We start from the raw sequence: 12,966 nt of genomic DNA, 5'->3' as shown, positions 1-12,966 counted from the left end.
CCAGAGATGCAAAGACAAAAAATATATATATTTTTATTTTTTAGTTGGATTAATTTGCTAGGGCTGCCATTACAAAATGCCACAGATTGGGTGGCTTAAAAATACATTTACTTTCTCACAGTTCTGGAGCCTGGAAGTCCAAGATAGGTGTCGGCAGGTTTCTCTTGAGGCCGCTCTCCTTGGCTTGCAGATGGCTGCTTTCTCACTATGTCCTCTCATGGCTTTGTCCATGTGTGCTTGAATCCCCAGTGTCTGTCTTCTAGTGGAGTAGGGCCCCAGCCTAACGACCTCATTTTCATTTAATCACCTCTTTAGAGACTTTATCTCCAAATATAGTCACATTCTGAGGTACTGGGATGGTTAGGGCTTCGGCATATGAATTTGAGAGAACACAGTTGAGCCTATATAGCAGTGAATGGGTTTCTAGTAGGAAGGACAGACCAGAACTAAGATTATATTCATACTTAAGATAACCAACCAATGATTGTCCCTGGTGTAAGAGGTAAGAACAAAAAAATCCATGCATGTCCGGAGACCTCTGGTCTTCACTTCTAAAATGTAAGTGCCTCCTCCAATGGTTGTTCCAAGTCTTTTGTGACTTGACCTTGAACTGCCTTTGATACAGTTACTAAATCCTCCTTGAAACATGTCCCTCATTTGGCTTCCAGGACCCCACGCTCCTGGCCACCCCACTTTGTCTGTTTCTCCTCTTCTCCCTGACCCTAAATTTTGGAGAGTCGCAACGTTTGCCTTGCAGCCTCAATTCTTAGATCTCTTCTCTTTTTTATTTGGACACAAAGCCTTGGATATCTCCTTTGGTCTTAGGGGTGCCCACGTCCTCTTTACACCAACACCCCCAAAGGTTCCCTCCCCCCGCCCTCCAGACTGGTACATTCAGCTGCCTCCATCTCCTGTCCATTTGGGTGTCTAACCGTTTTACCACAAACTTCTGATCCCCGCGCCCCCTGCCCTCCCCCAAATCTTCCCATTTGCAGTCTTCTCCATCTTTGTCAATGGCAACCCCGTCTTTTCAGTCACTCGGGCTACAACCTTGGAGTAAGTCCGCCTTGGACTCCCCTCACTCACCCGTTATATTCAGCTATGAGCAACACATATCGAGTGTCACCTCCTCTCACCACCCCACCATCACTCCCTCCGTCCAAGCCACCATCACTTCTTACCTGCATCGTTGCAACAGCTTGTGACAGGTCTCCCGCATCTGCCCTTGGCCTTATACACTCCATTCTCAGAACAACCGCCAGGGTGCCCATTTGAAATGGAAGCCAGAACACATAAGCTCTCTGCTTCAAAACCCCCGAAGGCGTCCCATCCTATTCAGACGAAAAGCCACAGGCCTCGTGATGGTCTACAAGGCCCATAGGGTGCAGCCCTGCCGCCCCAGTCGTGTCTGAGAACTTTCCGCCTCGTGCGTCCCACCCTGCCATCCGGCCCTGTCACCTCTCAAACGCTCCAGGCGGCTCTGAGACTCTCAGGAGTTTGCACCTGCTGGACACTCGCTATCCTCACTGGTCACTCCCTCCCGTCCCCCAAGCCTCTGCTCAGACATTAGCATCTCAGGGAGACCTGCCCTGGCCACTGCACTTGACATTCAAACTCCCACACATGCTGTGACACTGGTGCGGCTCTCCCCTACCTTTATTTTCTTCCGTTGTTCTTGGCACCTTTTAATGCTCTTACAGTTTTAGAGTTGATCCATTAGTTCCCCTTATCCCACTAGAAAGTCACCTCCAAGAGGGCAGGGATTTTTGTCTTAGGCTGGAACAGAACCTGTGATATGAGGGGCACTCCGTAAATATTTGTGGAGTGAAGGAACGAATGACCTTCTATCACAGTCAGCCTACACAGGAAATAAGCCTTTATTTCAAGTGTAACACTTTTGGTCTTTGAAATAGATGTGTATTTTATAAAATATATGTGTTGTATGTATTTATATATGCTTGAAACCTTCAAGCATGTATAGGTATATATGGCATCTACATCAAGATATATATAGTGTGTGTGTGTGTGTGTGTGTGTGTGTGTGTGTGTGTGTTATATGTCTCTCAAAGACCCAAGTATGTTTTATATACACAGCCAAGCAGCCATATTTTTTTCAAAGGAGGACACTGTCTGGTTTTCCCAGATGCCTGTCAGGATGCACTCAGGCAGCCACTCTGCAGTGAACGAGGCATTTTCAGCCTCTGGCTTTCCAGAGCAGAGAGAGCACATCATTGCCAGAAAATCTCTGCCTCACGCCTGGTTGTCCAGGAAGGCGGGCCAGTCACAGATACGGTGCCTCAGGCTATGAAGACGCCCATGAGCACAACTCCCTGCCCATATGTCACCCTGTGTGAGGCCCACTCCAGCATGAGCTGGGAAACAGAGGGCGTTTCTCAGACAGTGCAAAGCTGGCGAATTCCCCGGTAGCTCCTCCCTGTTTCTTGGGTCAGTTTGATCTGGCTCAGGCCCACTTTCCACTTCGCCAAGGCCACTTTCCCCTCCTGTGCCCTCCCCCCACCTCTAAGCACTCTGGCTTCTTTGTGTTCCCAAAGGCACCACGTCCTGCCCCTCCAGCTCCATCTCCAGCTGAGGGCTTTGCCAGTTGTTCACCCACCTGTGCTTTGCTCCCTATAGTACATAGAATTGGGTCCCCCCGCAAAAGACATGTTCACGTCCTAACCCGTGGTACCTGTGAATGTGACCTTATTTGGAAATAGGGCCTTCATAGATGTAATCTGGTTCCGATGAGGTCATGCTGGATTAGGGTGGCCTCTAACCCAATGATTGGTGTCCTCATAAGAAAGACACAGACACACAGGACAGAAGGCACGTGAACGTGGAGGCAGAGATTGGAGTGATGCTTCTACAAGCCAAGGCATGGCCAAGGTTGTAGGTAAAGCAGAGGCTAGAGGAGGCAACCCTACAGGTTTCGGAGAGAGCACGACCCTGCCGATACCTTCATGCCAGGCTTGTGGCCTCGCGAACTGCGAGAGAATACTTTTCTGTTGTTTTAAGCCACCCCGTTTGTGGTCCTTTATTATAGCAGCCCCAGGAATCTCACACACTCCCCTTTCATCCTTCAAGTCTCACCCTAAGTGCCACTTCCTTGAAGGGCTCCCTGGACTGCCTGTCATCAGCGGGTCCCTAGTTACACACTGTGCTCGTTGACAATTTCTCTACCTAGGGCTTTTCACGGGGAAAGTTCTCTTTGGCAAGCTTCCCCCGGGAGAGGGCAAGTCCTCTGCCGAGCCCATGTTGTTGGTGATGCGTCCTCCGTCTCCAGCCGAGCATCCATGATGGATGAGCAATAAACTCTTCCTAGGCGAATACATGGCAGTCCAGCGAGCATCTTCCGGACTTGCAGATTTTCTTTATTTGAATGTCTGTGTCATAAGATCCCCAGTCAGAAGGTTGCCCTGGGTGCTTCCCCTGGAAATCCTCAAAGTGCAATTATTCAAATCACGCGCTCAACCCATGTCACCCTCAGTTGCAGTGAATGCCAGAGAGACATGAGGACCTGTGAGGACTTTCCAAGTGTGGTCCGTTCTTACTGTTCAACCTGAATGTGTTTTTCTGCTGAGAACATGAACCAGAAATGAGTTTTATCAAATAGTTAACGAGACCTTAAATAAAAAACAAAACAAAACAAAACAAAAAACCCTCCAAAAATGTAAGTTCTCTCACAAGTACCCTCCTCCTCAACGCCTGCCCCTGCCTCCTGTTACCAGGCTCTCCCAGTCTTGTCTCCTGTGTCATGATGAATGGTGGCCTTATTTCAGACCTCTCCAAATTCTGCTCTTATTTGCCCTCCTTGGATTTTAGTTGGAGAGGTCTGGTAGGTGCTTTTAGGTGATTTAGAACTGACATCTCCCCTGAGAGTCTTCTATCCCACAGTATGTGGGTTTGGCCTCTGATGGATTCAGAATGACCTTTATTGAGCACCTACTATGCACCAGCTTTTTCACACTAGACAGTTTTACACTCTGTGCCTTCCTGTTCATTTCATCTGTCCCAGAAATCTGTGTTCACTATGGAGTGAGCTCACGTCAGAGCTATTTGACTGATGAGGAAACTGAAACTCAGAGAGGTTAAGTCATTTGCCTAAAGTCACACAGCCAAGAAGTAAGTGGTAGAACCCTTTTCAAATCTAGTCTGCCTGACTTCAAAGGTAGTGTTATTTTCTCTCTAAATGTTACAACCGGTAAAAAGCAACCCTCACTAGAAATGGCCTTATTAGCAGCAAGGGGCTTTATTTTATAACGATTCAGTTGTGCGTAGGACAGCCATGCCAGTGGTTTTCCAGCAGCCTGTTGGGAGAACTATCGACTATTGGATTCATGGGCCTGGGGCCCTTGGTATCTGCTCAAGACACTCACAGACACTCTGGCTGTGCGGTGGGGGTGTGGGCTGGGGGTGTGGGGGGTGGCTATCTGCTCTTGGGACTGTGCTTTCTGACTCTAGGGCATTAGGCTAGCCACTTCTTTCCTCTAGCCTCAGTTTCCCCAACCATAAAATTAGGACTCAGATTTGACGAGCTCTATGCTGCCATCCTGCCCTGATAATCTAGGGTCTTAGCATCCTGGGGGTGCAACTATCACTTTTCCAACCCCTCAGACTCAAGGCTTTCCGATTCTGTCGTGAGCCCATGGGCAATGTGGAAGGCATTTTTGCAGGCCCCTCTGTCAGAGGCCACACATTCACCATCTCGCCTCCTGTCCTGAGCCCACATTCCCTCCCCTCCCGGAGTCAGTCCTGCTGGCATCCCTGGTGCTTCCCTTGGAAACCCTCAAAGTACAGTTATTCAAACCAAATGCTTAGCCCATCGCCCAAGTTTCTTACCCTCGTGGAGTTTTCCATGTTCTCCTCTGTGAAACAATCTCAGATGAGTATAAAACCTACCTCATTGGCTTGTGAGGATGATGAGATGAAACAGTAACCATTGTCCTCGTTAGAAAGTGTAGTCTTGGCCCACAAGTGCAGACTCCAGAGCTAGGAGAAGGTGTTCAAACACTGGCTATGCCGCCTACCTGCTTACCTGCTGTGTGGGTTCGGGCAAGTTGCTTTACTTCTCTGTGCCTCAGCTTCTTCTTTTGTAAAGTGGGAACAATACCAACCTATTTATTGGCTTCTTATGAGGGTTAAATGAGTTCATGTTTCTAAAGCACATAAAATAGTGTGGGGCATCTAATAAGTGCTACGTAAGAGTTAGCAATTATTATTAGTTTGTCTAATTCTCAAATCAGCCTAACGGACGGGGTACTGTTACTATCCTCATTTTATAAATGGGGAAGCTCAGTAACTTGAACCCATGTTGGCTCGCAGGGGGGTCTTAACCTTCAGCTATACTGACTGGCAGAAATGAGGGGGGATTCTATGCTTGGAGTTTAATAGTCTGCCATAGCCATCTTGAAATTCATAATAATTTTATCTTTGATTTTGTGCTTTGTAAGTCAAGTCCTGCCTCCTGAGACCTTCTCACCTCCCCGGATGAGCTCCTGGCTGCCCCTCACTCCTCCCCCACCCCCCGCCTGCCCTTGCCACACCTCGCCTTTGCCCTCTGCTTCTAGTGGGCACCTGGGCACAAGCAGGTGAGGGGCCGCACTCACCTGCAAACCTCCCCAGCCTGAGGGAGCACGGCATTAAATAGCAAGCATAAAACCCCACGTCAAATCAAGACAGAGATTGTGGAATAATGTCCAAAGCTTTTCTTCTTCTTTGAACAAGTCTTTGATGAAGGCCAGAAAGGTGGCACTTTTGCCACCTCCCAGAAAGATGGCTTCCCTAAGCCGCTGCTTCCCAACTAGCGGCCCTCTCTGGTAATGGATGATAGGGAAATCTTTCCTCCTCCTCCCCCTCCTCCTCCTCCTCCTCCCCTCAGATGCAGAGTGTTTTATTTAAAAAACACTGTGGGCAATTACTTCATGCAAATGGGCGCACCTCTGTGCTGACAAGGCTGGAGCCGCCCGTGGAGGTCTGGAAGGTGGACAGCACAGGCCAGGCAGGGGGCCACCAGGGAGGCCCTGCATGCTGGTCTCGGCCACTCTTTGCTGATGCCCTCAGGACTTGTGGGAGAAGACTCAGGCCACAGCAGGAGGATGGGGAGGATGACAGCCACGAAGGGCAGAACCTCAGAGCCACGGGGTGGGAGCTCTCGTCTTGTGTGTCTCACGTGTAATGGATGAGGCTCCTTGAGAGCAGAGCGAGAGGCAACTCTGGGCCGACCCTGGGGCCACTGCAGGTCTGTGTCCAGTGAGAGGCCCCAGATAGAGTGGAACAGCCAGTGTGCTCTGCTGGGAGCAATGTCTCCTTGCTTCTATGCAGACCACAGCCTATCATGCAGATGGAACATTCTAGAATGAGGGAGGGATGCAGGAAGAGCCTTCTAGGGGAGGCCAGTAAGGGGAAAGATAGCCTGGGATTAGATGGGAATTTGGGGGTCAGTTGGGCCTCAGCTAATTTCCTTATCTTGGGAACTGGCCTGTCTTCAGGAACCCTCAGCCGAAGCAGCCAGGCCAGTTTCATGTCCACAGCTGCCTTGGGTATCTTTAAAACCCCCGGATGTAGCAGCTTACACTGTGGACCCCTGGAGATATCCGTGCATCCTTATTATTTAGTAAGCCTGTTCTGAACAATAGCTCCCCAAAGTTACCCTCTCCTAGGAATAGCATCTCCATCCAGCTAAACACACCTTTTTTGTTTTGCTGTTTACAGGAAAGAGTAGAAAAGGTTGGGGCCAGAGCACAAAAGACTCAGCTGAGGCTTCCTTTTGGTGGGTTTTCCCCATCTCAGAGAGGGACCTGACAAATTAGGTTCAGAGTCTCAAGGATCCCTTTAAACTCCCAACCTGCAGTTGGATTATTTCCATGCTTTGACTTGTTTTTCCCATTTCCTAATAGCAGTGGACGTTGTCTGCCTTCTGCCTAGGAGCTTGGCCCACGTGCTGAGTGCTCTATGTACACGATCCCTTTTCAGTGTTTTCTGTGCCGATGTAATTCCCATACAGCAAAATGCAAAGGTGTCCAGTATAGAGTTTGGTGACTTTTGACAAATGTGTGCCCTTACGTACCCATCACCCTAAGACAGGGACATAGGACACGTGTACCACCCCAGAGAATTCCCTGGGCTTCTTTCCATGCGTTCTCTTACCCCACCCTCACATGGAGGTGGCTCCTGCTCTCGTTTCTGTCATCACAGAATTGTTTGTTCGTTCTAGAACTTAAGAATGGAAGTTTTGCTGTTTTATGTCTGGTTTCTTTCACTCTGCGTAGTGTTTACGGTATGCATCCAGGTATACCAGTAGGTGTTCCTTTGTATTGCTGTCCAATATTCCGTTGTCTAGATATACCGAACTCTGTTTATTCTTTTATCTACCGATGGCCGTTTGGGTTGTTTTGAACTTTTGGTGACTACGAATAAGTCTGCTCTGAGCTTTCACGTACAAGCCTTTTTATAGACATATATCTTGGGGAAATACCTAGGAGTGGAATTGTTGGGTCATATGCTAAGTGTATTTTTAACTTGATAAAGCCACCCTGTTTTTTTCCAAGTGGTTATGTCAGTTTTGCACTCCCACCATGAGTGTATGAGAGTTTCAATGGCTCCACAACCTCACCAACACTTGGCATTAGCAGTCTTGTTCATTTTGGCCATTCTGGTAGAGGTGAAAGGGTGTCTCATTGTTACAATTTGCATTTCCCCCATGACTAATAACATTGATCACCTTTTCTTAGACTTACTGTCCGTGTCTTCTTTTGTGAAGTGTCTTAAGTTTAAGTCTTTTCTGCACTGGGGAGGGGATGTGTTTGTCTTATGACTGAGTTGCAGGAGTGTTTAACATACTCTAGATACAAGTCCTTTGTCAGTTACATGTGCTGCCGATATTTTCTTTTAGCCTGTGCCCACACTGTCCCTTTCAGTCCTCCCAGGAACCTGGCAAAGTGGCTCTTAGTATAATACATCTGCTTTGTTTTAGAGAGGCAGAAACTGAAGCACAGAGAGGTTAAGTGAAATGCCCAAAGTCACACAGCTACTCAGTAGCAAAGTGGAAATGCAGACCCACTTGTGTGTGACTCAGAGCACTGACATCTAGAAAATCCCAAGGAGACTCTCTCCACACACGAAGACTTGTTTCTCTTTGGCGGCTTGGAGGGGCGTGGTTCTCAAGCCAGTGCCCGGGCTGGGTTATTTCAGTTCACACTCGCTCCCTCTGCCTCACACATACCAGACCATCCTGGGAAGTAGCCGCTCCCAGAACACAGTTGGGAGCTCACCGTCTTCTTAGAGGATGCCACGGGGCTTCGAGCTGCTCTGATGAAAGACAAACTGCAGGTATTTTTATGGGCCTCCAAGGATGCTGACAGGATAACCTCCTGCCAGGAATAACAATGAGGGGCCCAGGCGAGCTCACTGCCAGCCTTGCTCTGGGAGGCATCGTTGAAGGAGGCGAGCCAGGCAGTGGGAAAGGAAAGGGGCCTGCAATGGGAGGGCACGGCTGGGATATTTGTCCACAGCAGTCTCAAAGAAGAGCTTCTGGGCACTCAGGGACTCTGAGCAGGAAGGGACCCCCATGGCAGACCGGGCAAAAGGCTGGGAGGTTTTGTGAGGGTGGAACCACAGCAACTCCATTTGTCAACATGCTCGTCAGAAGAGCAAGCCCTCACTGACCACTCCCTATATGCCAGGCGCTGTCTGCACTCTGCGTCCCTATTAGTGCTTTGCATTTACTAGCTAAATGCTTGTAATAACCCCACGAGATGGGTGCCATTAAAATGCCCACAGGAGGAAGCGCAAGTTCAGAGAATTTAAGCAATTTGCCTAACGTCACATCATTTGTAAGTGGTTGAGGAATAAATAGAGGGTTAGCTAATTCTAAAGCCAGTCACTTAAATCCTATGCTCTGCTGCCTTTGGGTTCAACAGACTTGTGTCAGATTCCTGCTTAGTCTCAGTCACTACTTTAGGTGCCATGGTCAGGGGAATTTAATGCTGAACAAGACCTGTGCCTGTCTCTTGGTAGTGTCATGGGTTGAATGGTGCCCTCCCCCACCTCCGCCCCCCCAAAATATGTCCACACCCCTGAACCTGTGAATGTGAGCTCATTTGGAAAAAAAAACTTTTTTTTTTTTTTTCCCAGATGTAATTAAGTTAAGGATCTTGAGATGAGATCATCCTGGATTACCTGGGTGGCCTTAAATCCAATGACAAGTGTCCTTACGAGAGACAGGGGTGGAGAAGACAGAGAGAAGAGGAGAAGGCCGTGTGAAGACAGAGGCAGAGGCTGGACTGACGCAGCCACAAATCAAGGAATGTCTGGAGCCACCAGAAGCTGCGAGAGGCAAAAGAGTCTCCCTGGAAGCTTAAAGAGAGAATGGCTCTAGCATATTCTGTTCATTAGACGTGAGTCATTCAGTCCATCCCACACACTGGAGAGGATTGTGCAAGGGCTTGGATACTGGGGGGCAGGATCACTGGGGCCGTCTCAGCGGCAACCTCCCACAGAAGGCAGCAGTCCCACCTTCCATTTCTCTGGCTCTCCCATGGCATCTGGCTCTGGATTGTACATTGACCGTGTATGTGGGCTACTGAGCTAGACTGTGTGTACACACATCCCGTGACGTAGTATCATTTCACCCTCACATGAACCCACCAAGGAGAGGTGTTCACCCTTATTTGACAGAGGGGATAACTGAGGCTCAAAAGGTGAAGGCCACACAGTAGCCCTGGAAGTGGCTTTCCCTTGCTCACACTCTATTGGTCAAATCACAGTCACATGGCCTCAAATTAACTGCAAGGGAGCATGGGAAATGTAGTCTTCCCCAGAAGGAGGCGATGGTATGGTGAGCACACAGCTGGTCAGGGACAGGCTAGCACTTAATCTCAGGTGCTTTCCCACTTCATCTCTGGCCTTTTCTCTGGTTCAGGTGCTTTAAGTGGGCTTTCTTACATCAACCAGTGTCATGGGACTTTTTTTTTTCCCCCCTTAAAAACTGAAAAAAGAGTAGAGGAAAGAGACATTTCTTAGATCCATCAGCCCCCTTTATTTTTGCCAGCAGCCTTCACCCACTTAGAGGCCCAGGTGCACAGCTTGTCAGCTGCCAAGCACTTTAAAAGCTCCCAGTGTATATGCAGGGGTTTCTTGCACGAGTTTTACTTCCACCATCTTTAGCAATGCAGGGCCGCCCTCTCCAATGTTTGAGGAGCCCTCTAGTTACTTCTCCTTCAATGCCGAACCCTGGACTCAAGGCCACAGAGGAGCTCCAAGTGCAAAACCTGCTGTTCCAGCCACTCCTGCCCCACTGCTCCAGGCTGCTCCAAACGCAGCTTCAAATGCAGCTGCGTCATACACCTGCAGTTTCCAAATGTCAGGCCTTGCTATACTGTGACATCTGCCTGAATTCCCTCTCTTTCCTCCAGACTCAACTTGAATGATACCAGTGCCATGAAGCCATCGTCAATCGGTCATCGTTCAACTGGCCCTCACTTGGGAGCAGAGGCATAGACGTGCCTCTTTGTCTATACCTGTGGCTCACAGGACACGTGCCGTGGCCTGCGTAGACGCTGAAGGCCTCTGCCCATGCCTGCCTCTCCTTGTAGAATGTGAGAGGTTTAAGAGGCCTTTGCTGGCCTCTTCATTACCTGCAAGACTGAGTCCAGAAGTCGTCCTGTGAAATGCCGAGCCCTCCCCGAGACCCAGAGATGAAGAGTAAAGACTCTAGCATTGGTTTGAATCCCAGCTCTGCCACCTATGGGCTGGGTTACTTTGGGCAAATTTTTAGCTTCTCTTTACCTCAATTTGCCCATCTGTACAGTGGGACTAATAATGTGCATATTCGATGAAATAATGCACCAAAAGCTCTTGCAACAGTGGTAAGCACATGGAAAGACACTCAAGAAATGGCAACCATCTTTCTGTTATCGTTGCTCTGGTTATTACCTTCCTACCTTTGTATGCAGCAGCCACACCAAGTTACTTATTTGTTGACACTTTTGATGGTCTTGCATGTGCCTTTGCTTTTATACTTGATGTTCCTTCTGCTCCGAGGTCCCTATCTCTCACCAGTTCATTCATTCATACCTAGTCAGTCATTCATTTAAGAGAGTTTTTGCTGAACTCCCAACGACTCGTCCTGTAGACCCGTCCTGTAGACCCGTCTCAGTCCCCTCTGTGGCTATTCCCATTGGATTTACCACCCGTTTTGAAGGTCTGTTTATTTTTCTGTATCTCTGTGAACTTGAGAGCAGAAAAAATGCCCTTTTCCCCACTGAGTTGACTGCTCTGAATCCAGTTCCTAATTTCATAGCTGGCACCTAGTACGAGCTTAATAAATTTTGTTGAATTAATACGTGAATGTTGCTTATCTCTGAATCTGGCCCCACTGCCTAGTGCATTGTAGGTATTCACCCAGCACTCTGTTTCTCTTGCACGAAACCAAATCACTATGGATTCATATCACCTAAAGGTTCTGATTGGGGGAGGGGCCAGTTTTAATGAGCGTATCTGGGTTTTGCCTTCTTTTGACCCAGAAGAGTTTCCCTTGTCCTGCTTGACGAAGTTTAAAATGACCGGTGGGACTCTCCTCTGAAAAGTGCAAGAGGATGACATTTACACCTGTGTTCCTTGGACCACGCCTAGAATTATCAAGAATTTCTCAACTGCCATGTTTGCTGACCCACTTCAGACTATGTCTCAGGGTTTCCTGGAATCCTGGGGGTCAAAATGATTGTCAGTGCCTGGAAATCAAGGAGGGAGGGAGACAGAGAGAGGAAAGGAGGAAGAGAGGGAGGGAAGGAGGAAGGTAGGGAGAAAGGAACGGAGGAAGGAAGGAAGGGAGGGAGGGAGGGAGGAAGGGAGGGAGGAAGGAAGGAAGGAAGGAAGGAAGGAAAGAAGGAAGAAGGGGAAGGGGGTTCTTTCTCATGGTCTAGCATCTTACAGATGAAGATTTGGGGTCAAAATGATTGCCCCACTAGTCGAATGGTGTGTATGGGAACATTTGGCCCAAACACTCCTTCAGGCCCTTCTTTTGTGAGTTTGATTTCTTCAGCAGCTGAGGTTTGGTGTTGCTTTGCAAGGTGGCTCTAGAACTTAACATGCCCCCTTTCTATCTCACCTTCTGCAATGACTCCGCTTGGTGGCCTCTCGGGGGTGGCAGGATGGGAGGTTTGCTTTCCCCGGGGGCAGGATAGAACGCTTTGTGCTGGTGATGAGCTTCCTGCAGAAGGTGGTACAGATATTGGGGTTTGGAGGGGCCCAGTCTGGCTTCCCTCCCATGTGGCCTCGTTAGAGGGACACATGGGCTACTGCCTGTTTCTGTCATGGAGGGACAGCATATGATTTTATAGACATTTGTTTCTTTTGTTTCTAATACTGTTTATAGGCGGTTGTTTTGATGTTATCCCCATTTTGATTTCTTATCAATCGTCATGCCTCACACCATGCACATTTTCTGGGTGTCCACTTTCCTTTCCCCTTGTGAAGCAAAACTCATATGAATTGAGATTTTAATATGTGGCAGAGACTTTACTTGGTAGTTTCACACCTGTTGTCTCATGCATTCTTCACAATAATCTTGCAAGGTAGATATTGTTAGTTCCATGTTACAGGTGAGGAAATTGTGGCTCCGAGATTTTAATTTCACATAGCTGGTAAGTCTTTTCGTTGCATATATAATCTGTCTGACCTTCCATGGCTCTGCGTTGTTTCTACTTCCAGGTTCTTTTACAGGCCATTTTGGCATTTGGTTTCCTCTGCATCGCACGTTACAGGCCTAGACCACGGTGCTTGTATTTCATGGTCTTCTGTACTAGATGCTTCTGAACATGGGCTCGAGCACTAATTTGTTTGTAGTTATTATTTCCTGGAAGGAAAAAGAATGTCCACTTATGTTTCTCTTCTTTTATCTTTCCAGACCCTTTGGGGCCGATTCTCTGTGGCTCTTTTGGGATAGATGTAACCAAGAAATCAATATAG

The 12,966-nt window shown here is 48.3% G+C and overlaps 1 long non-coding RNA gene across 13 annotated transcripts in view; it reads left to right on the top strand.

Annotated features, from left to right (window-relative positions):
• The window catches only part of LOC109443383 (uncharacterized), a 242,668-nt gene extending 231,329 nt beyond the window's left edge, over positions 1–11,339 (top strand). For all 13 annotated transcript variants that reach the window (XR_012490627.1, XR_012490619.1, XR_012490623.1 and 10 more), the window contains 2 exons: positions 9,133–9,395; positions 10,413–11,339. This is a non-coding gene — a long non-coding RNA (uncharacterized LOC109443383). The remainder of the gene's footprint in view (positions 1–9,132; positions 9,396–10,412) is intronic.
• The last annotated feature ends 1,627 nt before the right edge of the window (positions 11,340–12,966 follow it).

The sequence above is a fragment of the Rhinolophus sinicus genome, linkage group LG12 (genome assembly GCF_036562045.2).
Source record: "Rhinolophus sinicus isolate RSC01 linkage group LG12, ASM3656204v1, whole genome shotgun sequence".
NCBI classification, from domain to species: Eukaryota; Metazoa; Chordata; class Mammalia; order Chiroptera; family Rhinolophidae; genus Rhinolophus; species Rhinolophus sinicus.
The sequence above is the reverse complement of the archived record's forward strand: the minus strand, read 5'-3'. Positions and strand labels throughout refer to the sequence as shown.